The sequence below is a fragment of the Oratosquilla oratoria genome, chromosome 24 (assembly GCF_046742065.1).
Source record: "Oratosquilla oratoria isolate Oo_2021 chromosome 24, ASM4674206v1, whole genome shotgun sequence".
In the NCBI taxonomy this organism is placed as follows: domain Eukaryota; kingdom Metazoa; phylum Arthropoda; class Malacostraca; order Stomatopoda; family Squillidae; genus Oratosquilla; species Oratosquilla oratoria.
In genome coordinates, this window is record NC_134800.1 from 42,385,870 (window position 1) to 42,413,418 (window position 27,549).

At 37.4% G+C, this 27,549-nt stretch overlaps 1 protein-coding gene across 6 annotated transcripts in view; it reads right to left on the reverse strand.

Annotated features, from left to right (window-relative positions):
* The window catches only part of LOC143038577 (josephin-1-like), a 43,076-nt gene extending 26,282 nt beyond the window's left edge, over positions 1-16,794 (reverse strand). Inside the window, exons 1-2 of one of the 6 annotated variants that reach the window (XM_076207959.1) lie at positions 16,644-16,794; positions 4,759-4,884 (exon numbers count right to left, since the gene is read on the reverse strand). The gene's annotated coding sequence lies outside the window, so the exon portion shown is untranslated. Of the gene's footprint in view, positions 1-4,758; positions 4,885-16,592 lie in introns of all 6 variants that reach the window. The other 5 variants (XM_076207962.1, XM_076207961.1, XM_076207963.1 and 2 more) reach the window with 5 other exon arrangements.
* Positions 16,795-27,549: the final 10,755 nt, after the last annotated feature.

Below are 27,549 nucleotides of genomic sequence, written 5' to 3' on the forward strand. Positions count from 1 at the left end.
CAATTTTATATTGTCCTGATATTCTTTTTTTACTTTTTCCAAATTCCATTATACTACATTTCTTAATGCTAAAGTTCACTTCCCACTTTTGACTCCATTCCCAGACCTTGTCCAGGTCTCTATGTAGTGATTCATAATCTTTTTCCATACTTACTTTCTTTAGCAGTTTTCCATTGTCTGCAAAGAAGTTCATGTAACATTCCACACTCTCATTTTTCTCCCATGCAAGAAATCTTCCATTTCAATAATTTTCCGTGTGTACCTTCCGTGTGTACCTCTTGTGCATCGCACATCTGGCAGCATTAGCTGCCCGACGTGCGATGTTGCATCATAATAATTGCATTATAAAAAATAAAGTCAGTGCTCAATCGTTCGTTCTCTTTCACCCGTGAATTTTGATAACCATAGACAATATGATGAAGCCAGTTTAAAGAGAATGGAGGTTACGTAGGTACGACTACAATAAATATAATCAAGACGCCGACGTCGGCATCATCGCATACCCACTTGCTCCTCATGACGCCTACGTAGGCATCACCATATGGAAGTGGTTAATAGTTTTTTGTGTGGTACTTTATCAAATGCCTTTTGTAAGTCCAGGAAAGCACAGTCTACCCTCAGTTCCTTTCTTGCATTCTATCAATTAACCTTGAATGGAAACATCAAATTTGTGGCACATGTTCTTCCCCGTCTAAAACCGAAATGTTTTAGATTTAGTATACAGGTAAACGTCGACTTACGATGGCATTAGGTTTCGATAGAGCCATCGTAAGACGATTTCATCGTAAGTCGATCCCCAATTTGTGTATCACTGTTCCGTGGTCACTGTACCTAGCCTAACTGTATATTAACCACCAGAGATACTGAATATAGCCTATTAAACATGTACAGTAGTTTATTTAATTATTTTTATCCTTTTTACCATATTCAAACACTATAATATGTATTTTCAGTACGGAACTTAAATCTCGCAGCAGCCAATGTATTGTTCCCCTCCAGATGTTTAGTCCATCTACTTTTGATAACTTTTTTACAAATTTTAGCTATTGTACTTGTAAGAGAGATCAGTCTATATTTTGCTGGGTCTTCCTTGTCTCCCCCTTTATATATAGGCATGATATTGTCATTTTTCCAGTCTTGCGGTACCTTTCCTTCTTTGAGTGAGCAATCTATTATCTTATATATTTTGTACATTAGTCCATCTATACATTTTTTTAGTATCCAGTTTGCGATTCTATCTGTGTCATGTGATTTTCTGACATCAAGGTTCATTATTTGATCCCTTATTTCTTTCTGTCACAATTATTTCTCTCATTGGGGGGATCTTTCTCCCCTTCCCTCACCCTAATTGTGTATGTTTTCTTTTGTGAATACATACATACATACATATACCAAGGCTTTTTCCCCCTTTCAAGGGAGGTAGCCAAAAAGGGAAAGGCATAAAAACACTCCCACCCATTTCATCCCTAAATACACTCCACACCCCTCCCACCCTCCCTCTCATCTGAGCACCTCCTGGATGACGGGTCATCCCTGCACCTTGCCCACCGCCCTGGGTCAGAAGCAGTGTCGCAAGACACAGCACATCCACAGCAAGGCCGCTTCATTTAATCGGCGACTCCCCCTCTCCGTCCCCCCTTGCATATTAGGAGAGGACGGGGAGAAATCCCTTCGTGCTGCGTCAAAATTTGCTCACACATACTACCTCACCCCCCATCCACCCGCCCATTCCTCCTCATGCAATCACAACATCATCCATATACAACCATTCTCCACTCACCTCTGTCTTCCGTCCTCTCCCTTCCTTCCTCAACAGACATTCCCCTCTTCCCCAAAGCCCCCTTCACCCCATCCATCCACCTCATCCTAGGACGTCCCCTCATGTTCACTCCCTCCACATCTGCCTTCCATACCTCTTTTACTAGTCTTTCTTCACTCATTCTTTCCATGTGTCCAAACCATCCTAATATTCTTTCATCAACCCTATCTCCCAGCTCCTTTTTCACCCCTGTTCTCCTCCTCACCTCCTCATTTCTCACTCTATCTAGCCTAGTAACCCCCACCATACTTCTCAGACACCTCATCTCACATTCAAACTCCTCTCTTCTTCTCTTATGTTCCACGTTTCTGCCCCATACAGTGCTGTTGACACAATCACTCCCTCATACAGTCTCCTCTTCACATCCATTCCTAAATGTCTATTCCTCATTACACTCTTTAATCCACCTAGGCATTTACTCGCTTCTCTCAATCTACATTCTACCTCCACCTTCACTCCACCTTTTCCTGCTACACTTGCACCCAAGTATCTAAAACTATCCACTTCCTCCAGTCGCTATCCCTTAATGTTCACTTCCAGTCTACTGCCACTTTCACCCCTTATACATCTCATCACCTTACTTTTACCCACATTTATCTTTAGCTTTCTTCTATCACATACTCTCCCAAACTCTGCCACCAGCTTCCTCAATCCCTCCTCCGATCCTGCCACAAGCGCAGTGTCGTCCGCAAACAACAGCTGGCTCACCTCCCACTTTTCTCCATTTTCTTTAACCATCTCCAATCCCAGACCCACTACCCTTGCATTCACCTCTCGCACCACCCCATCCATGTATAAGTGAATACAGATTTGAAATGTTTGTTCATAATTTCATCCATTTCTATATCATCTGTATATTCTATGTTCCTTTGATGTAGAATAATTTTGGTTGATCTCTACATTTGTCTATTATGTCTTTTTCATAGTTTTTTTCTTTCCTGCATATTTTTACATTCATTTCTTACTTTGATATACTGTATACAGTATAAGCTCTTTTAACCGGCACGAGTGGGACCAAAGACATGCCGGAAAGGGGAAATCCCGGTTAAGAGAAGGAATATTAAAAAAATACATTTATTGCCTTTATTCATAGAGTACTTAAATAAAATTCATTCAATGGCTTCACTTTTGTTGTTTATTTATTTACCAGTATATTCATATTTATTTATATTTATTTCTATGAAATCATGTATGTCTCTTTGTTTAGAATGTTTGTCTCTGCATTAAAAATTCATTTTGAAGACAGTGAAGAGACATCACGTCATGAGTCCCCATGTAGGTGCACTGCTCTGCAAACTTGATAAATGTTGCCAATCCTTTAGTGGCATCCTTCCACGTTACTCTTGGCTCTGGGTCATCTTCCTCTTCACTATCAGCCTCTGTTTCCTTACCATGCTTCTCCTCAATCACTGCCTGAATGATTTCGTCGTCAGTTAGTGTGGGGGGTGATAGCTTCGTCATTGTCGACCTCCATCCACTCCTGAAGAGCTTCATCAGTGACGCTAAGCTTAGCACTACCACGCATATCCTTCAACTCAGCCATCACTGTCTTCCTTTGCTGTCGGTATGTGTTTGTGTGTTGAGAGAGTTGCTAATACACAGTCGCACGCTTAACATCAGGTGTCTTAATACAGTGGGCACTGGGCCTGACGGAGCGGCGGGATTTGTGGGAGATGGCGGGAAAGATGCGCGCTACCTCTGGCGGCGGCGGGAGTGGCGCGGGAATTTTAAAATTTTATTTTTTCGAATTTTTACATTTTTATACAAAACTGTTATTTCCTTGTGAATAATATGCCGGTTATAAGAAGGAGCCGGATACGAGAATAACGGATAAAAGAGCTTTTACTGTATTTGCCACTTTCCATTTTTCTTTTTTTTCCATCTTTTCCAAGCTTTGTCTTTTATCTTTTGCCTCACTACATTTTTTGTTATACCAGCACTTAATGTACACCTTTTCCAGTTTTGTTTTGGTACATGTTTATCCACTCCTTCATTATAGATTTGTTTTACTATCATGTGTGTGTATAAACAAACATGATGAGTTGTCCCCTAATAAACATATTAGCAAGACTGCAGGTGATACATGCAGATTGCCAATAAACACAAAAGTGGTTTTGGTTTTCCCTACAAAGACAAGGGGATAATGAAGAAGATTATAGTACCTGATCCATCTGTGACTGGAATATACAGCGGAGCTATGGTCACACAATGTAAAAGAAATTAACAAGATTGAGGTAAAACAAAAAACTTTGATTCCTTGCCTAAATGAAAAAAGAAAGAGGTGACATAGTAGCATGTTCTGATAAATGAAAGAGGTGATCAAATCAACAGATATATCTTGGTCTGAGTTGGGAAAGCAACAAATGGTCATAGAAAAAAATTGAAAAAAATACTGCAGAACAGCCAAGAAAAATAGTCCAACGAAAAACCATAAACGAATTTAAGCCTAAGTGACTGATAAAATCAAAGTAGGATACCATGAATATAGCTATTTTCCTGTACATCACAAACAGGTACAACGATGTAAATACACACACCACAAATGTCGAGAGTACTCTACATCAATGTTGATGGACTTCCCTCAAAACAACTAGAGCTAAAAGACCAACTAAAAACAAAGAACTCAGATGTATCATGAAAAAGAGTAAATGATTGAGAGCACCAAAACACTTGAGAATACTTAAATACACACACAAAACTGAACAAGTTGTCAGGATACAGAAGAGGAAAAACAGTTTGAATGCTGGCAGTGTAAGCAAACCACACAGAAAATTAATGACACACAACAGGTCCCCACACTTCTTTTCAGACCAACACTTCAACAAATGTCCTTTTCAGTGTCTAAACAAATTGGACAAGGCTTGTTACTACACAAAAATGTACCATGTACATGCTGCACCAAAGTCAGACACAAAATCCTTCGGATCTTCATCACTCGCCTTTAAAGATCTTCTTCACCCTTCCATGTCAAATGGTAAAATGCAGAACTGGAAATTTGGGCACTCCTTTCTGGGTCAGCTTAGAAATGTGCTCCAATCATCACATCTGTATCTGCAGATGGTGTGCTGCTTAGAGTAAGAGGAATTACAATACAATAGTTCTGGGAAGTGACCAACTACTTGAAACAAGAATAAGTATTAACACAACCAACAATTTTTAATTATCTCCAACAGCATATCCTTTACAAAATTCTAATCTCATGTAGACATAAATACTGTAATGCACATTCATGAACAAACATGTCATCTTTATAAGTATTCTCTGTATTCTATCTATAAAAACAAGTTATGTACAGTAATGGGTATGCATCTGATATGCCACTATTCAACCTGTGTCATTACCTGAGTTGAAGAATATGAAAAAGGTACTCTACCTATCTATCTACACACCAAGGGCTTCTTCCCCCTTATAAGGAAGGTAGCCAAGTCAAATGTATGCACCCACTCAAAAAAAAATATATATATACATAAATAAACAAGTACAAAAAATATCAAGAGCTGAAAGTAAATTCAAACTGAACCACATCCACCAAACAACCTTAGTGGAACCAATGACTAGTACTTGCAAATGGTGGTCCCGCAAAATATCAGGGAGAATCACCTCCCTGTCCCCCATCTTCAAAACTTGTCAACACCAATGTATTTCCTCCTACTAGTATAGGCTAGTGATATAGGAAGAGTCCTATATTAACACAACACAGGACAGATCTCTGGGAAGGCCCAAGGACTGTTACCAACCAATGCAAGGCTGTGGGTTTCCAATTTGTAAAACTTGAGGCAACAATTAACATGGGTATTATCATTAGCCCGTGTTCACCCATTATGCACTACCAATGCTAGTTTAATTTCAAGTTTTGTTGAGCAACCACTTATGCAAGAAATAGTGTTTTTGGTAGTTCCTACTTGGTGAAAGCTGTTTGTATATCCTCTGTAGGCCTATATTAATGGTATCTAATTACACCTTGCTTCTTTGGTGTTAATGATGATCCCTACAACTCCAAAATAGAAACCCAAAGTACTTTTTCTAGGAACAAGGACAATTCTGAAAGGTGTAGGCAAATAGTAGTTACGGTGTACAACGACCTTGATGGAACAGTACTGCCTGACAAAGAAAGCCTAACAACAAAATTTTGCCGTAAACTTTATCACAATAACACTCAGAAAAGTAAAACTACCATATGATGTATATCTATACTTAAAGGACAAATCTGTGTTTGCTTGGTACCAATGGAAGTAACATCACTATAATGGTTTGCAGGATATGGTAGAAGATGATTACCGAGACAATTACTAGAACAAAGGGTGAGAAGGATGGACATAAACAAGGAAGGGAGGATGGGAGGGAGGAAAGAGAACAGGGTAGCTACTACACTACTACACTCCAAGACAAGTCAAAAGAGGAGATGGAATATGTATTGGTGTACTGATAGCAACAATGTTCATGTGCATGTTCACATAAAATGATTGGATACAGAATGTTAACTATGCACCAATGCTATAACATTCTCCCAACTGATTAAAAAGGCACCAAAAAATAGAACAAGTTAAGAAATAATAGAGGTATTCCAATGAGTCAAGCATGACCAGGGGGATGCAGACAAGATCATCATATCAAGAGAGCAGGGCAAGACTCATAGTAATAGATTTAACTTGGACAAATTTAGATTTAACCTCTTTAATACAATGACACCTATGTAGGCATCATGAGGCACAAGTGGGTATACGAGGATGCCATCGTCGGCATCTTGATTTTATCTATTTTGTAGTTGTAGCTGAGTTACCCCCATATTCTGTGAACTGTGTTTGATCATGTTTTCTATGTTTATTATTACTCAGAGTGAAAGAGAAAGTTATACAGCAGTGACTTTATATTTCATAACACAAGTAGTGTGATGCATTGTACATAAGGCATCCGATGCTGCAATCGAGAATTTTACTTATATTGAAGAGGTTAAGAAGGAAATAGGCAAAAACTGGTTAACCAATAGAGTGGTTATAGAGTGAAATAGACTTGGTAACCATGTAGTGAGCATTGAAACTACTGTTTGAGGATGATACATGGTAATGGACATGGAACTGCCAAGTGTATGCCTTTATTTGTCTCTAGCAGTCTCATTCATTCTTATTTTTTTTAAATGACTAAAAATGTTTCTATTCAAAAGATGCTAAAGTCAGGAACTCAAACCTGTAAATGATTAAAAAATACATGGGCAGTGATATTGTGAAAAAGTAGTGATATATGGGCAGTGATATTATAAAAAACTAGTAATAATATATGGGCAATGATATTGTGAAAAAGTAGTAATAAAGAAACTAGGCTTGTCAAAAATTAATATTTTGCCTTTTGTTGGAGAGTAAAAAATAAATGTCCAAAGTAAGAATGTATGAACATCCCAAAGAAGTGACTTTTATAACAGGTACATAAGATGAGGAATGAGGATCCACATCTGCCAGTCCAAAAGGGTCAACAATTGATCTCATAAGAATGTTCATTGGTGACCACAAAGAAATCAATACACAGCAAACTGTCCACCTAACTTACTATGTTGGGCAACTTGGATTATGAATATGTAAATGATACAGTACATGAAATGAACTTCAAATATCTTGCATGTTTTATAAACGTTTTGCTGCCAAATAGAATCTAAGCAGGTAAACTCGGTAATACAAGCTGGTGACACAGAAACAGTTCCGTGCTAAAACAACACAGTCCAATGTTTCAAGGAATGTTGACAGCCACTGTAGGCTGTGGGCTTCCAGTTAATGAAACTCAGGACAACACATTACTACTATTATTCTTATTATGTACACAAAGGCAAACACAGTGAATGACAATTCAACATAAGGCACTTAATACTGCAATGCAGCATACAATGCTAATCCTTGAATATTAGCACAACTCTTACACTTCTTAAGAGGGATTTTCTTTTGAAACTACTGTTAAACAGTTTAGACACACAATAGTCCTTAGTGAGAACAATGCACTCCAGTTGTAATATATGCAAAGGACAACTGTCTTGTAGATTACATGTGCTACTTGGACAGCCACTACTGAATCTTTCTCTTGGCACTTTTGCAAATATCCCTTATTCAAATAAATAATATTGCTGGGGGGAACCAATGGTGGGTAGCTTTTAACAGTGGCGCTATATGACAGATGTTGGAGAGAGCCTTTTCCCTGCTACCCACTTACTTCAATTTGTTACTATGTCTCAACACAAACATACACACACAAAGAAGGATCCCCTATAATGAAAGAAATAATGGTGACACAGAAAGAAATACATACATATACCAAAGGCTTTTTTGCCCTTACAAGGGAGGTAGCCAAAAAACAAAGGCATACAAAACCATTCCCACCCATTCCATCCACCCTCTACCCTCAATCTTATCTTGGTACCTCCTGGATGACGGGTCATCCCTGTATCTTGTCCACTGCCCTGAGTCAGAAGCAGTGTCGCAAGATAAAGCACATCAGCAAGGCCGCTTCATTAAATCAGCACCCCCTCATGCAGAAAAAGAGAGGACGGGAAGAAATCCCTTCGAGCTGCGTCAATTTTTTTTCACACATACTACCTCACCCCCCATCCCCTCATCCATTCCACCTCATGCATCACAACATCATCCATATACAACCATTCTCCATTCACCCGTCTTCTGTCTTCTCCCGTCCTTCCTCAACAGACATTCCCCTCTTCCCTTAAGCCCCTTTTACGCCATCCATCCATCTCATCCTAGGTCACCCCCTCATGTTCACTCCCTCCACATCTGCATTCCATGCCTCTTTTACTAGTCTTTCTTCACTCATTCTTTCCATGTGTCCAAACCATCCCAATACTCTTTCATCCACCCTATCTCCCAACTCCCTTACCACCCACGTTCTCCTCCTCTCTTCCTCATTTCTCACTCTATCTAGCCTAGTAACCCCCATCATACTTCTCAGACACCTCATCTCACATTCAAACTTCTTCTCTCTTCCTCTCTTATGTTCCATGTTTCTGCTCCATACAGTGCTGTTGACACAATCACTCCTTCATACAATCTCCTCTTAGCATCCATTCCCAGATGTCTATTTCTCATTAAACTTTTTAATGCACCAGGGCCTTTACTTGCTTCTCTCAATCTACATTCTACCTCCCCCTCCACTCCACCCTTTCCTGCCACATTCGCACACAAGTATCTAAAACTATCCACTTCCTCTAGTCACTCTCCCTTAATGCTCACTTCCAGTCTGCTGCCACTTTCACCCCTTGTACATCTCATCACCTTACTTTTGCCCACATTATCTTCAGCTTTCTTCTTTTACACATTCTTCCAGACTCTGTCACCAACTTCCTCAACCCTTCCTCTGTTCCTGCCACAAGCGCAGTGTCGTCCACAAACAACAACTGATTCACCTTCCACTTTTCTCCATTTTCTTTAACCATCTCCAATCCCTGACCCACTACCCTTGCATTTACCTCTCACACCACCTCATCCATATATAAATTGAACAGCCAGGGCGACATAACACATCCCTGATGAAGTCCCATCTTTACCTCGAACCACTCACTCTCTCCATTTCTAATTCTGACACATGCTCTACTACTCTCATAAAAACTCCTGACAGCTCCTAGAAGCTTTCCTCCTATCCCATCTATTTGCAAAACCTCCCACAGTGCCTTCCTGTCTACCCTGTCATAAGCCTTTTTGAGATCCATAAAAGCCCAGAAAAATATCCTTACCTTTCCCTATAGCTTTCTCACATATCTGTCTTACCACAAAAATCTGATCTACATAAACTCTACCTCTCCTAAATCCACACTGTTCCTCACCAATTACTCCCTCTGTTCCTCTCCTAATCCTTTCAGTCATGATCCTCCCATAAGCCTTCCCAACTACACTTAACAAGCTAATCCCTCTGAAACTACTATACCCACACTTGTGAGTGTAGTAGTTTAAATAAATAAACTTTATGTCAGAAAGTCATACAGGCCAGGCGGAATAGTGAACGGGATATTAAAAGTATGTATAGATGAACTCACAGATAAAATACACAAGATAATTGACTTCTCACTCATAGAAGGAAAAGTACCACAAGATTGGAAAAATGCAAATATTGTACCAATATACAAGGGAGGAGATAAAGAAAATCCAACAAATTATAGACCAGTATCCCTTACAAGCACAACTGCAAAAATATGTGAAAGATTTATAAAAAATAAATGGACTAAATACTTGGAAGAGAGCAACATACTAAACCCCAACCAATTTGGATTTAGAAGTGGAAGATCATGTACTACAAATTTAATATGCTTTTACTCAAGATTAATAGAAATAATACATGAAAGAGATGGTTGGGCAGACTGTGCCTTCTTGGACTTACAAAAGGCTTTTGACAAAGTACCACACAAAAAGCTACAAAGAAACATTAAAACAATAGGTGGAATACAAGAAAATTATTGGAATGGATGAAAGACTTCTTGAACAGAAGAAAAATGAGTGGTAATTAGAGAAAAGAACTCAAATTGGGTAAATATGACAAATGGAGTCCCCCAAGGCTCCGTATTGGCTCCAATAATGTTTGCTGTTTATATAAACAACATGGATGAAGGCATCAAATGTTATATAAACTTCTTTGCAGATGATGCAAAAATATTGAAGAGAGTAAGTACAGAAGAAGATTGCAAATCTTTTCAAGAAGACCTGGACAAAGTCTGAAAATGAAGTATAAAGAAAGAAATGAATTTCAACAAAGAAATGTAGTATAATAGAATTTGGCAAAAGCAAAAATAGAATATCAGGTCAATACAAAATGGGTATAAAGGATGTTACAAAAGTAAACTCATAAAGAGACCTAGGAGTAATTATCTCAAACGACATGACACCAGATAAACATGTAAACAAAATAGTTTGAGAAACTTACAATTTAATAAGATCAATGAAAGTGGCCTTTGACTACATGGATGAGGAAATGGTAAAGAGAATACTAGTTACACTGGTAAAACCAAAATTAGAATATGCAGCATCACTATGGACACCTAGTACAAACTAAACTTATCAACTCTGGAACAAAGAAGAGAAAGAGGTGATTTGATAACCATCTACAGAATTATGAAATGGATGGAAATCCTTGATAGGGATGACCTATTGAAATGGGACAGAAGAAATACAAGAGGACACAAGAAGAAATTTAAGAAAGACAGTTACAGAAGAGATCTGAAAAAGAACAGCTTTCCACAGAGAGTAATAGATACAAGGAATAAATTGAAAGAGAAAACAGTGAGTGCTAAAACTATACATGATTTTAAGAAAGAACTGGATGCAGAAAGATACAACTGTGAGTCATTACAAGCATAGCTCTTCTCCCACAAAATACAACTAGGTAAATACACACATGCATATATCAAGTGCCAGTTAAGTGCTGGTTTGGCAGGTGTACATACATATACATACATAGACCAAAGGCTCTTTTCCCCTTACAAGGGAGGTAGCCAAAAGACAAAGGCACAAAAACCATTCCCACCAATTCCATCCCCAATACACTCCACTCCCCTCCACCCTCTACCCTCCTTCTTATCTTGGCATCTCCTGGATGACAGGTCATCCCTGTATCCTGTCCACTGCCCAAGGTCAGAAGCAGTGTCGGAATGTGTAGCAAGGCAAAAAAAAAAGAAGAGATAAAGCTTGGAAAAGATGGAAAAAAGAGAAAAATCCTTGAAAGAGGCAAATATATATCAATGAAAGGAATATGTAGAAATAGGCGGGGGAGAAAAAAAATTATGAAAAAGACAACAGAAAAAGGTGAGGATCAGCCAAAACTACTCTATAGATATGTGAACAATAAATTGAAAAACAAACAAGAAATAGAGAAACTACACCAAAGGAACATGGAATACACAGAGGATATAGAAATGGCTGAGGTCATGAGTAAACATTTCAAGTTGGTTTTCACTAGAGAAAAAGTATGGCAATGGGATGAAGGGCAAGAAGTGAAATACCCCCATGGGAGAAATAATAGTAACACGAGCTAAAATAATGGACCAACCAACAAGCCTTGATGTCAGGAAATCATATGGCCTGGATGGAATTTCAAACTGGATACTAAAGGAGTGTAAAGAACAGATAGGCAACATATATAATATAATAAGATGTTCACTTATGGAAGGAAAAACACCAGAAGACTGGAAAAAGGACAACATCGTACCAATATATAAAGGAGGAAACAAGGAAGACCCAACAAATTACAGACTGGTTTCCCTTACAAGTACTGTAGCTAAGATTTGTGAAAAAGTTATCAAAAATAGATGGACTAAAGATCTGGAGGAGAACAATATACTAAACCCAAGACAGTTTGGATTAAGACAGGGAAGATTGTGTGCCACAAATCTGATCTGTTTTTACTCAAGACTATTAGATATAATACAGGAAAGGGATGGATGGGCTGATTATGATTTCCTAGATCTACAAAAAACTTTTGAAACAGTGCCATATAGAAAACTATTAAGAAAACTGAAAAGCATAGGAGGGGTACAAGGTAAACTACTAGAATGGATGGAGGATTTCTTGCTTGGAAGAAAAATGAGAGTAGTGCTCAGGGATAGAGTTCTACTTGGGAAGAGTGATTAGTGGTGTTCCAGAGGGATTGGTACTGGCTCCAATAATGTTTGCTATTTATGTGAATGACATGGACGAGGTGTGGACGTTGCATGAGCTTCTTTGCTGATGATGTAAAGCCGTTGAGAAAAGTGAGCAGTGAAATAGACTGTGAGTCGCTGCAGAGAGATCTGAACAAACTCTGGGAATGGAGTCAGAAGTGGAAAGTGGACTTCAACATCCAGAAATGTAGTATAACGGAATTTGGAAAAAGTAAAAACAGGATATCAGGACAATATAAAATCTGTGAAAAGGAAGTAAAGAAAGTGGGATTTGAAAAAGATCTGGGAGTAATCATCACAAAAGACATATCCCCTGATAAACAGATAAACAAAATTGTAAGAGAAACCTAGAACTTGCAGAGATCAATAAAAGTGGCATTTACTTACTTGAACAAAGAAATAGTGAAGAAAATACTAATCACACTGATAAGACCAAGACTGGAATACGCAGTGACACTATGATCACCCAGTACCAAAAAGAATAAAAGGAAAATTGAAAGATCCAAAGAGCAACTACAAAGATGGCCCCAACATTTTCAGAACTGTCATATGAAAAGAGATTGTCAAAACTTGAGTTACTGACCCTGGAACAAAGAAGAGAAAGAGGAGACTTGTTGACCATCTATAGAATCATGAGAGGTATGAAAGTCCTTGATAGAGAAACCTTACTAAATTGGGATACAAGAAATACACACAGACATGGAAGGAAGCTCAAAAAGGATAGTTATAGAAGAGACCTGAAAAAAAATGGCTTTCCCCACAGAGTGGTGGACGTATGGAACAAACTGGATGAAATGATAGTGTGTGTAAAAGCCATACATGAATTTAAGAACAATTTAGACACTGCAAGATACAAAGATGGGACACCACAAGCATAGCTCCCCTTCCCAGTAGACACAACTAGGTAAATAAACACACACAAATGATAAACAAATAAACAAAATTGTTGGACAATCCTACAACTTGCTAAGATCAATAAAGGTGGCTTTTACCTATACAGACAAAGAAATGGTTAAAATATTTTAGTCACACTAATAAGGTCTAGACTGGAGTGTGCTGTGACACTATGGTCACCCAGTACCAAAAAGAATATAAAGAAAATTAAAAGAATCCAGAGAGCAACCACGAAAATGACCCCAGCACTTGTAAGCCTGTCATATGAGGAGAGACTGGCTAAATTGAAATTGCTGACTTTGGAACAAAGAAGAGAAAGAGGCAACCTACTGACCATCTACAGAATCATGAGAGGCATGGAAGTCCTTGATAGAGAGGACTTACTAAACTGGGACATATAAATGATGCATTATATTACTCGCATTAAAAAATATAAAGTCACTGCTGTATTACTTATTCTCTTTTAGTCTGAGTAATCATAAACACAGAAAACATGATCAAACCAGTTCACAGAATCCAGGGGTAACTCATGTACAAAAAAAAAAAAAAATATATATATATATATATATATAGATATATATATATATATATATATATATATATATATATATATACAGACGCTCCTCTACTTACGTTCATTCGTTTTACGTTTTTTTTATTTTACGTTTGAACTGACTGTAAAAAAAAATTGTAAAAAAAAAATTTGAGTGAATTTTTTAGTTTAGCGCGCTCTCCGTAGTTCAAACGATACTTACGCATGATGCTGCGTCCATTTTTTACATTGCACAAACGACAGACTGAAAGTGCCTTGCCTCCTCCTCCTCCTCCCCTCCTCCTCCACCATCTCAATTTAAGTTGCTTGAATTTAATTTATTTGAAATTAATGTTATTATTTTACAATGTTATGTGTATAATTAATGATTTAGGGGTGTTTTGTAAGATACGGTAATAGAATTTAGGGATGTATAGTACAGTAACAACTTATGTTCATTTTCAACTTACGTTCGGAACATAACTAAAACATAAGTTGAGGAGTGTCTGTATACATATATAATCAAGACGCTGATGCCAACATCCTCGCGTACCCAATCACGCCTCATGATGCCTACATCGGCATCATCATCTCAAAGTGGTTAAATTGAAGAACATTCTGATCGACAGTTTGTTTGGCTTTAGATTTGGAAGGTCATGTGTGTCAGACCTTTCAAGAATTTACTTTAGAGTGATTAATTTGCTGGCAGAGAGAGAGGGCTGGGTAGACTGTGTACCTCAATGTAAAGAAAGTATTTGATAAAGTACCTCACCTCCAAGTGGATCCACAAGTCACTCATAGAAGATACATTCAAGTTATTATCTTGGGATTGTTGTAAAACCAGTTATTGAAAATGTCAAGTACCCCATTATAATAATAACAGTTGCTTTGAGTTTCTCTGACTAGAAACCCACAGCCCCGTAATATTTGGTAATGAATCTCAGGCTATTTCATAAATATCTCTAGAAAGAAACTTTGGACTGTTGTCTATGTTGAATTAGTGTGGAATTATTTTTGTCACCAGCCAAAATTAGTAAGAGTGGAATAGTCACCAAAGGACAGTTCTACATGTGTGAAAAGATGCAAAAAATAGAGCTAAGACTGACGGCAAGATCTTGCACCTCATCCAGAGAGCGAGTGTCAGCTCCTTAGGGCTACACCACCACCTGGATTTAATGGAATTAACTAATTTAGAAAATGGGCAGTTTCACTGTCTATCTTACAGGATTATCACAAATAGGCACCCATCACTGGTCCCTCACAAGCTTCATAATTGATCATAGACATTAGGGTTATTATTTCTTTGTAGTAATTTTCTATTGAAAGTAACTTTGGTAATTTTTTACATGACTATGTCCAAGGCATACAACTACCATGGACTGTTACAAAGCCAAAACTTGTGAAAGTGCTTGTTCAGAAATACTACACACCGTGAGACTACCAAAGTTTTGCTGTACACAACCTACAATATCACCCTCTCTTCCGACACCTTTCAACTGCCTTCACTACAGCTTTCTTAACACATTTTTGTATTTTGCCACAAATGTTACGTCATAGGTATTTTTTTAGAAGTGCACAACAATGCAGTATAGCATTAGAAATTTAAATATTAATTTTGTAAATTATAGTATATCAAAGTAACAGATATTTATCTTGACTGAAATCGATATCAGAAAACGTTAATAATAGCTATGCAGAAACAAAGTTACGTCAACTTCTTTAGATGCCATCTTTGTTTTGATAGATTAGGGAGTTGGAGACGATGACGGCGACAACCTGATGACCACTAGAATTACAGGTACAGCTTTACTAAATACAGGTTAGGTTGGGTAGGTACGTTAGGTTAGGCAGTTAGGTTAGGTAGGTAGGTCAGGTTAGAATAGACGAATTTAACATACTTTAATTTCTTCAGCCTTCACCTCTAGCCAAAATGAAGATGGTATCTCAAGTAATCATAGTAGCTATGTTTGTTTGTTTATAGCTTTTAGCAATTTTTTCTATTATTGATTTCTGCCAAGAATAACATATATTACATTAATGTATTATAATTTACAAAATTATCTTATTTTCTATTCCTATATTGCGTAGATGCGCACTTCTAAAAACTCGCTGGGTCATACCATTCATGTGATTTTTTTTACTTGATTTTGTATAGGAAAAAATCAATCCCTCAGAAAAATAGATCAGTAAAAGAAAGTGTAAATCTATGCATGCATACTAAGAAAATATTACCAAAACTTCAGTAGAATCTAAAAAACAGATCTTAAGTGTAAAAACATATAGAGGTCTTGCATGCTGTTAAATAATTATAATACGCTTATTCCACATACTAAGAACCAACACCCAACACATGATATATGATTATGGACAAATGCACAATACATTATTTTGGATAAAAGACAAGAACAACACCAGAAACTGATACAATCTGAATACCTGTAGCATCAAAATGCAAATTTCTGATGTATTTCAATGACTACAAACTCGAAGTGAAACATGACACCAGCAATTTATGAAATCTGTAAACTTAACAATCTGCTGACTACCTAGGTGATAATTCAAGAAAACCCAACGTTGTTAAATGAAACTATCATCATGCAAGTTCTATGCGGTAAAAACAAGTACTGTAATATCGTAACTACTTAAAATTAGGTTACGTGCCTAGCCCTCAAGCCAAACATGTAAAGTAAACATTTTCCAATGTCACTTACTTTATATTTTTCTTATCACTACATTGAAAGGTATATTCAAAACAGTCACACCTTGATTTATGGCCCCAGGCGAATGATGAAATCAAATAATACAGCAGACACTAGACGTCACCGCAATGACACAACCATCATCTGCATGTAAACAATACTTTTCAGGAGGAATAGGAACGTCAACATTCGATTGTAATACTAGCGTAAGGCGAAATTATTGTAGGTGGTATTTCTATGGATTATTGGGCAATTTTGGTTTATCTAAATAGCATGTGCATAACATATTACATTCTAACAGCCAAAAATGAAAGCTAGCACAATTATACAATAAGTATAGTTTAGACATATTGCCGTAGCTGAGAGAGTTACCAATACAAAAATTCCCATTATTATCTACAATTAAGAGAAAATAAAAGCTAGGGAAGACAATCTGGAAATTATTGCTTAGATACATTTCATTAGATAAACATTAATTTAAAAAAAGAAGCCTGAATAAATACTTTATCTCATATATTTGTTGCCTAATACGTAGTATCTGTTTGGTAATTCATTTTAATAACTGTTTCAAACGCTGCAACGAATAGAAAGTCCGCGTATAAAGACGATAGTTGTGGGTTTATATTTTATCTCTTGTATGATTTCTTCAAATCATAAATGTCGTTTGGCGACAGTCAGAAAGATAGGACTATGAATGTAAAACACACAGAGTTAATCAAGATTAGCTGAATATAATCTACTGACGCTTGTCAGATTTATACATATTTCTAGTTAAAGGCTGCATAATCATTATGCTTATCATTATGATAATGCTTATCATTATGATAATGATAAGTTTATTTGGCAAAGAATCAATATACATGAAGTGCTGATAATGACAAGAACACATAGTTCGAAATAATAAATGAAGAAGTAACACCCTTAAAATCAGTGAGTGATGATAAAATCGATTCTTGTAAAAGTATTAACCTGTTAAACATTTTTACATATTTCAGTTTCATCATCATGGTTGATAAGAATACATGCATGAACAATATAATTTTAAAACAACATTTCTATATCGAACACATTTCACTTATTCGCACAAATGCTATTTGGTTCACTTACTGGCTCACCTTTGTTTAGAACTATCGCCAAGAGATCCAACGGTGAGAGGCAATGCAAAGAACACAATGTTTAAAAGTGAGGAAAACAAGTTTCTTGTATGACTGCAATTTGATAGCTCCGGGAAGTGGTGGAGTGCGTGTTTGGTTGGTGTGGCACAACTCGGCTGTCGTCTTGGAAGCAACATGGATACACAGGAAGTGTGGCTTACTGGCCAATAGCTTGAGGATTTCACGTCCATTCTATACACATATATCAATACATACATACACAATATATACATACGTGTACACATACATGTAGATAAATAATATGCTGAGAGACTAAAAGTACTGGGTCTACCAACTTTGAAAGATCGAAGAGAAAGAGGATATGATTGTTCAGGTCACAAATGGGGATATATTACATTGACAGAAGAAATCTCTTGGTTAAAGATGGAAGGACTTTAAGAGGTCATGGGAGTAATTTAAGACCACATGTATAAAAGATGTGAAGAAATGCAGTTTTCCATGTAGATGCATAAATATGTGGAATAGGTTAGAAGGTGATATAGCCCAAGCTCAAATAGTACATGAATTAAAATATAAATATGATAATTGGAAATCAAGGATATAGATTAAGTTGGAACTGTGCATGAATTTGAGTCTAGGTATGTTAGAAAATTAGAGGATAGGAGACGGGATCCAACGAGCGTTGATCCTTTCCTGTATACTACAGTTCCGTAAATACACACACACACACATACATACACGATGAAGGTGGAAAAAGAAGTCACGGGTCTAGTTCCGAGCTTTTTAGTTTATTCCTGACCGGTTTCGCTCTATGCTCCTTCAGAGGAATGGGAAGATGGTGGTATACATAGTAAGAATCGGACAGCGTTCCCTCTTTGGAGGTGGGCCCCGTTTGTTGGTATACATTGTTAAACAACAAAATGCGATGTGATGTCATAGGACGTTACATAACTTCAAATTATCACATTGTTTTCATTTTATTTTATTCCATTTCATTTTGTCTGGATATGTCATCATTATATTATTTCATATCATAAGTTATCTTGTGACATTTTTCGTTTTCTTTTTTCACATTTTTCACACCACTCACTCATTTCACTTACAGTTACACCCTCGGAAAACATTTCACACACACTGGAGCTGTATCTGACATCTATGGTTTAATAGCTACATTACAAAAAATTTAAATGATTGTACACTATTAAAAATAGTAAATCATTGTACACTATTAAAAATAGTAAATTATTGTACACTATTAAAAATAGTAAATTATTGTACACTGTAAAAAACAACAAACGGAGCCCACCTCCAAGGAGGGAACGCGGTCCTATTCTTACATGTATACCGCCAGCTTCATCCCAGAGTCACATTCCTCTGAAGAAGTATAGAGCAAAACCGGTCAGGAATAAACTCAAAAGCTCGGAACTAGACCCGTTATTTCTTTTTCCACCTTCATCAACTTGCCACAATGTCCCAGCATACATACATACGTGTATGCATATCTACATACATGAATGCGCGCATACATATATACATACGTGCATGCATATCTACATACATGAATGCTTGCATACATACATACTTAAATACACACGTACATATATACATACACACACAAATACATACATGACTCGACGGTGCAATAGCACCGCTCTCGATCGCAAAATCAGCGACCCGAGTTCGAGTCCCGCCCAAGGCTGAACATTTCACACATACATATATGAATACCACATTTCCTTCCCTCCCTCTCATGAAGGAGGGAATGCCCAATTAAAAAGATAGACTCACTCTTACCACATCCATCCCCTTCTCACCCTGAACCCATTAATTATCTAAATAAGGTCTAGTGTAGGCCTTATGGTTTCCATCACTATGTTATGTTCTCATATTTTCCCATCTCAGCACCTCGTGGAAGAAGGGACATCCCTCTCCCCGCAATATCGCTTATATCAGAGGCAATGCAGCGAGGCACAACACTTCCACAGTAGGACTCGACAGTCAGAGTTGATTTACTTCATCGTTTTATTATATGGTGGCTCCTATCTCACCCCTGACACCATAGGAAAAAAAAAGACATCTCTTCGAGAGGTCATCACTATGACACTATCTCATCATCCATTTATAACCGCTCTTCGCTTTTATACTTTCCACTCTCTTTCTTACTCGACAGATATTCTTCCTGCGTCTAATTCCCCCTTTTCAATTCGTCCATCCACCTCGTTCTTGATCTTCCTCTTAAGCTCGCTTCATCCACTTCTTTGCACACTGTTTTATATAGTCCATTCTTTTCATATACCCTGACCATTTCATCACTATTTTATCTGCTCTATTCGACAACTCTTTCCACTCCTGCTCTCTGTCTCACCTTCATATTTCTCACTCTGCCCATCATCGTAGCACCTGCCACATTTTTCAAACACTTTGTCTCAAACACGATTGGGGTCTTCCTCTCTGCCTTGTTCATATTCCAAGATTCCGCTCTATACAATGCTTTGCATGCAATCACTCCCCAGATACCTATTCTTCATAACACTTTAGTTCCCCACCCCCCATAATTTTACTTGCCTCCTTTATTCTCTAATTCAACCCCACTCCCTACTCCTCTATTCACTGTCACATTTTACCCCAAATACTTGAAGTTCTCCACATTCTCCAACCTCTTTTAAACTTATCTCTAACTTCCAACTGCCATCTTTCCTTGTACATCTTATTGCCTTTTGCTCACATTTACCTTCAGCTTTCTTCTCTCACGCATCCACCCAAACTCCACCACCAACGACTTCAATCTTTCTTTGGATTCATCTACAAGAGCAATATCATCCGCAGACAACAGCTGGCTCACCTCACACTTTCCTCCACTCTCACTCATCAACTCCAACCCCATGCCTAACACTCACAAGAACTAAAGAATTGAGGATCCTGCAAGGGGCAATAAGGTCTAAACTAGGCAGTTCCATGTCCCTTACCACCTGTCATCCTTATCCATAAAGCTATCTCACCTTCTCTTGAAACAATCAATAGATTCAGTGCTCACTAGATGGTTACTAAGTCCAAGTCACATTTACTTTTTTCACCACACCATCCACATACACATTGAGCAACCATAGCGACATGACACAACCCTGTCGCAGCCCCACCTTTGCCTCAGCCCATTCACTGTCTCCATTCCCAAACTTCAGACAAGATACATTATGCATGTAAAAGCTTTTAGCCGCCCTAAGTAAGACACCAGAGCTGTGTGATACTAAATAACAAGTAGCTAAGATCAGCTATTCAACCTGGCTGTTGCACATACTGTATTATATATCTAGATAGTCGCTGTATAAAAACTGCAGAAATTACATGTAAGAGGGACAAGGACCTATCCAAAAAGACGTCATGAATACAGGAATAGGTATGGGCAAAGTGGGACACAAGCAGTGGGAATATCGATAAGCAAAGTATATCAACTAATTTGTGTACTTTGGTGATAAATACAATTGTTGGGCATGTCCTCAGAAGCTGTTCCTACTTGAATACTTCAAGTAGTATAAAAAAAATGCAGTCCTACTCTCATGATCTGACTCATTCTCACATCTCAGCAGTGCCTCACCCTCCCCAAATTTTTCCTATTGTATGATCGCTCATGTCTCACTGTTGTCTACCTCTATCCCGTGTCATTCATCTGCATGGGACTGACTTCTAGCGCCGGAAATGCCTCTCATTGGTTCAGCCTAAAGTACAAGACCAGAATGGTCACTAGGCATACATTATGCACAGCAGGTACGCCACCAGCCAGCTTCTTCCCCAATCTCTCTTGCTCTCATCCTTTCACCCTGACACTCCATATGTTGTACTGCTCTCATTCCGTTTGAACGGCCGTTACCGAAGACGTTTGAAATTCTAATTGAGATAATAGATAAACAATAAATTAGTAATAGTAACTAATAAGATATAATTCATCAATAAATAAACAATACGGTAAGTAAATAGATAAATAGATTAAGAGATTCAATAATATCCTCTATAATTTTCTGAAATGCTACTAGGAAATTTGCCAACCGCTGTTGTTGTCGTTGCTATTGTTACTGTTGTTGCTGTTGTTGTCGTTGCTATTGTTACTGTTGTTGTTGTTGACTACGAAATATGTTATTCTACATAAACTGCAACTACACCCCCTCGCTACCGAGGTGTCGCGGAGATGAATGAAATAGCCCGGCGGCACTCAGATTACAAGAAGTTACTCTGAGGCAAGAAGGGTTAGCCTTGTTGCCAGGGTTGGTTTGGTTCCAGTAGGGCGCCTCCCCATCCCAACGTAATGCAACGTAAGGTAACCTAACCTAACCTAGCATATCACAACCTAACCTAACACTTATTAATAACAATATTTGGTTTCTAGCACATCTTTTTAAAGCGTTCGTCTGAAACAAAATCGTTCCTTGTGCCCTTCTCTACCTCACGATACATGTCCACCTTTAACTCACGAGAATAATTTCCCGCCCTGTTCCGCAACCGATGAATCATTTCTGTTGTTTGACTACCTTCCTGCTCTGCTTAAACACAGACACACACACAAACACGCGCGTGCACGCGCACACACACATACACACACACACACACACGAACACATACACACACATGAACACACACACACATGAACACACACACACACACACACACACACAAACTCTCTCTCTCTCTCTCTCTCTCTCTCTCTCTCTCTCTCTCTCTCTCTCTCTCTCCCGGGAGGGTAATAGCTGTCGATCACAAGTCCAACACGTGATCCAAGACCAAGGTGAGTCACACACACACAATATGCCAACTGGAAAGGATGGATATATCAGGTTGGAAATGTACATGAAACTGAGGCAATGATAAATTTGAGAGTAGGAGACGGGACCCAACGAGCATTGCTCTTCCGTGTACTACAATTTGGTAAATACAAACACACACACTACTACATCGGTCCGAGTTCGAATCCTACCCAGGGCTGAAAAATTTCAGTATCGTTGCGCTGCGAGTCGTTATTCCAACTCTCGTGGGTGGGGAGTTGGGTGTGTGTGTGCGTGTAAGGTCACAGCATTACCCATAGATCGGTCGTATAATGAGCTCTGAGCTCTCATCCGGGAGGGTAATAGCTGTCGATCACGAGTCCAACACGTTGTCCAAGACAATGGTGAATTACACACACATAGACAAAATATACAACATTTCTTTCTCACCAGACGCCAGGTAGCTGATTTCAACTCTCAGTCGTCGGCCTCGTCATCAGACGCCTCGACTCATCTTGATCCTCGTAAATTTCTTGTTCGTTTACTTCTTCCAACGTTAATCTTTTTTCCTTCCAAATTCTTTTTCACACAGTCCATCCACCTTTTCCTGGGTCTTCCAACCGGCCTCCTTCCTTTAGGCTGCCATTCCAAATACTTCCTTGGATATTTACTTTCCTCCATTCTCTTCATATGACCAAACCATCTCAAGTTGTTTCTTTCTATGATTCCAACAATCGTTTAAACTTTTAGGTCTTCTCTTATTTTCTCGTTTTTAATCCTGTCTCTTCTGGTGATCCCCATAATCATTCTCAATACCCTCATTTCTGCAGCTCCAATCTTTAACTCAATCTTCCTTGTCATACAACCATAAGCAAAAAAAAGAAAAACATCAAACGGTAAGTATAGTGTAACGCTCTAGTTAGAAACCTATAAAAGGAGAATAACAATATGGAAAATAAAACAAAGATGGATAGATAAAAATAAATAGGAATAAAAGCAAAAAGAAATAATACTGACCAGCGACCACACGGCTAAAATAATCACCAAGAAAACATATGAGTGATTGGCATGGATCCAAATAACATTCAAGTATCAGCACCGACCATGCAGTGCGTAAAGGGCTATCACACTGGGTTATTTTTCCTTCAACCTATCAATCGTCGGTACCGCTCACCTCCAGCAATTTTTTCGCCGTAAAATCACTATGGCAAACGATTTTGTTTTATCAACAAAAACACATAGAATGTCATTTGATATGCTGGAGGAAAACTATTTTCCTCCAGCATATAAGATTTCTTCAGTCGGAGGAAAAGTAGCCCAGTGTGATAACGGCTTGAGACCTAACTGAGCGTATACAACGGGGGTATGGAGCCAGCACCTGGAGAAGGATACATCTAAACTCGAAAAAGGTCCAACGAGACATCACCGGAGGAGTGTCAGGGCTACAAACAAAGTAAAATATCCCTTTATAAAAGGAATGAATCAGCCGGGTCATTAATTGAGTGATTTCATTATTTGTTGGGGTGGTAAATTCAGTAAAGCTTTTCCACGTTCATGGCTAAAAAGAAGAGGAAATAGTGGTGACAAGAGGGGACATCTCTAGAAGAAAATGGAGGTACATGATAGTCCTGTGCAGGTCTGTCAGGAGAATAGTTCAAAGAGGAAGAGGACTACGTGAGGACAGCAATGGGGAGAAGAAAAAAAAGAGGACACAGGCTGAAAGTGCCGAACACATCCCTTCCATACTGGAGAGTACATTTTCTTCTATTCTGCCTGATGTTTGGTTAATTCTTTTACTTAAGTATGACAGGTTAGAAGAGTTAATAAAGCACCAGGGCCTGACGGTTGGCATCCAAGAATCTTAAAGGAAATGAAAAATGAGATTGTTGTTCCATTAGAAATTATTTTCAAGAAATCCATCATATCCGGAGATGTCCCAAGAGAATGGAAGCTAGCTAACGTTACTCCCATATTCAAAAAAGGTGACAAAAAGAAGCCAAATAACTATAGGCCTATAAGTTTGACTTCAATCGTAGGAAAAATAATGGAAACTATCATCAGAGATGCTATCGAACATCATTTAGAAAGTAACCGTTTGATAAATGATAGCCAGCATGGTTTCAGACGGAAACGTTCTTGCGCGACTTACTCGAATTCTACAACACAGTTATCTCGAATTATGACAAAAGAAACAATATAGATTTAATATATCTAGACTTTGCAAAAGCTTTTGATACCGTCCCACACGAAAGACTACTTACTAAATTAGCTTTACATGGAATAAGTGGTAGCCTATTAGGTTGGACTAGCAATTGGTTGAATGGTCGAAAACAGAGAGTTGTTTTAAATGGAAAAACTTCTAGATGGAAAAATGTTACAAGTGGAGTTCCTCAGGGTTCCGTTCTTGGACCACTTCTATTCATAGTATATATAAATGATATAGACCATGGACTAAAATCTACTGTTTCCAAATTTGCTGATGATACAAAACTGTGCGGAGTGGCAAATGATCACTCAAACCAATTAGATATTCAAGAAGATTGAGATAAATTACAGCAATGGTCTGAAAAGTGGCTAATGAAATTTAACACAAGTAAATGCAAGGTAATGCACATAGGTAAAAATAACAGTAAGTACGATTACAAGTTATTTGGAAATTCGTTAACAAAAGTGGATAGTGAAAAAGATCTCGGCGTAATTATCAGTAACGACCTCAAATCATCCAAGCAGTGTATTTCAGCCTCTGAGAAGGCAAATAAGATTCTAGGACTGATTGCGCGATCTTTTGATTTCAAAAGTCCATCACTCATTAATAAGCTATATAAATCGTTAGTTCGTCCACATTTGGAATATGCTGTTTCCATATGGTCACCGAATCTCATTAAAGACATTGACAGACTGGAAAAAGTACAACGGCGAGCCACAAAACTGATTCCAAATATCAAAAATAAATCATACGAAAATCGACTAAAACACATGAATCTGTTTTCCCTAAAAAAGCGTAGACTCAGAGGTGACTTGATACAGGTCTTTAAGATTTTAAAGGGAATTGACAACATCAAAAGTGACCAAATTTTCACATTGAATGAGAATCAGACAAGAAACAATGGTCTCAAACTGTCCGGAAATAGATTCAATTTGGAAGTAGGTAGAAACAACTTTGCCAACCGTGTAGTTAAAGAATGGAATAAACTTCCTGCACAGGTAGTGCAATGTAGTTCAGTTCGAAGCTTTAAGAATCATTTAGATAAACACCTAAGCAAGATGCTGTAAGGATTATAATTTATTTTATATTATTTGTTTTTGTTTTGTTATCATTTGTCTGTCTGATTTTCATTTATTATTAGTTATATGTCAATTTATTATTATTTACTATTTACCTGTTTGTTTATCATTTAACTATACCTATGCATTTATTTATGTATTTTATTTGTTATTTACATTATTATAGTTTTTATTTGTTCTTTCTTTTTTTTTCGCATCCGACCTAGATATGGACCAAAAGGTCTCCTGTCGGCATGCTCCGCCTTTGTAATCCTTTGTAATCAACGAGAGGGCTTGCCATAGACAAGGATATGATATATATATATATATATATATATATATATATATATATATATATATATATATATATATATATATATATATATATATATATATATATATATATATATATATATATATATATGAAAAATGCAGGTGAGAATGCAGAAAGTGTATTTTCAGAAAGATGCAACAGCCTGTACGCCTCTCGCCGCTCGCTCTCTTGTTCCCAGTAAAGTTCGTTACAACTCTTTCAAATGTTTCCTTGAATGGCGACCAGCTTCTTGCCACTTAGAACTTCGTAGAATTAATAATTTTCGACAGGTTCACAAACTTGTGTGCCAACAAATACTCCTTCTTTTACTTTCGCTTTATTTAGCCCCGGGAACGTTTTGACAAGGTATTTCAAGGTTTCATCAGGGCCATCTTCATGTGTCAGAGCGACAAGAGAATCTTCTCAGCCAACGTGTGAAGAATGCTGAACATCATTAATATTAGAATTATTATTACTATTATCATTGTCATTATTGTTGTTGTTATTGTTATTATCATCATAATTAATCATCATTATTATTGTTATGATTAGCTTATATATGTATATATATACATACATATATATACATACATATATATATATTATATATATATATATATATATATATATATGTTGAGATATTCTGACAGGTTGATGTAAGCGTAATAGGAAACACAGGAGTCTTAGTCTTGAGTTTAGTCCTGTCTAGTTTCGCAGGTATGCTTTGAAAAAGCATACATGCGAAACTAGTCAGAAATAAATACAACACTAAGACTCCTATATTTCCTACTACACTTACGCCAAATTGTGATAATATATATATACATACATAAATATATATATATATTTATATATATACACACTTATATATATACATATATATATATAAATATATATATAAATATATATATATATATGTCATTCATTCATCTATTCCTTCGCCTATTTATTCATCATTATTTTTCCCTGGTTCCAACAATTATGATTCAGAATCAGATATTGTCTCTTAATCATATAAATCAGGGGTGTGCAACCTTTTTTCCCAAAGGGCCACTAGTCACTACTGTTGGTATGGAGGGTCACATAACCTTACTATTTCATGTTATTTACTACGATCGAAGACATATTATGTGAGATGATACTGATAAAGATAGATAAGTAGTTTGTTACTGATTTTATTTAAATTGGGATCACAAAAATAAGAATTGTCCGAAACAAATGTATTTTCCTTACTATAAATGAACAAATGAAAGGCTACCATACTTTATCATTATAATGTACAAACATATTAACTAGGATCATTATCATAAGAATGATCAAACACAAACATTTTCCTGACCATTAATTAGCAAATGAAAGGCTACCTTCTCTCTGAGAATTATAGCTTATTTATTTTTAGGAGGAAGGGAGGGCCGCAATGAAAGCCTTTGAGGGCCGCAGATTGCACAGGGCTGATATAAATCATTCAGATCACACATTCTTGTTTTGCAATCCATTTCGTTCTCTCGTAGTCCTTCCAGTATGGT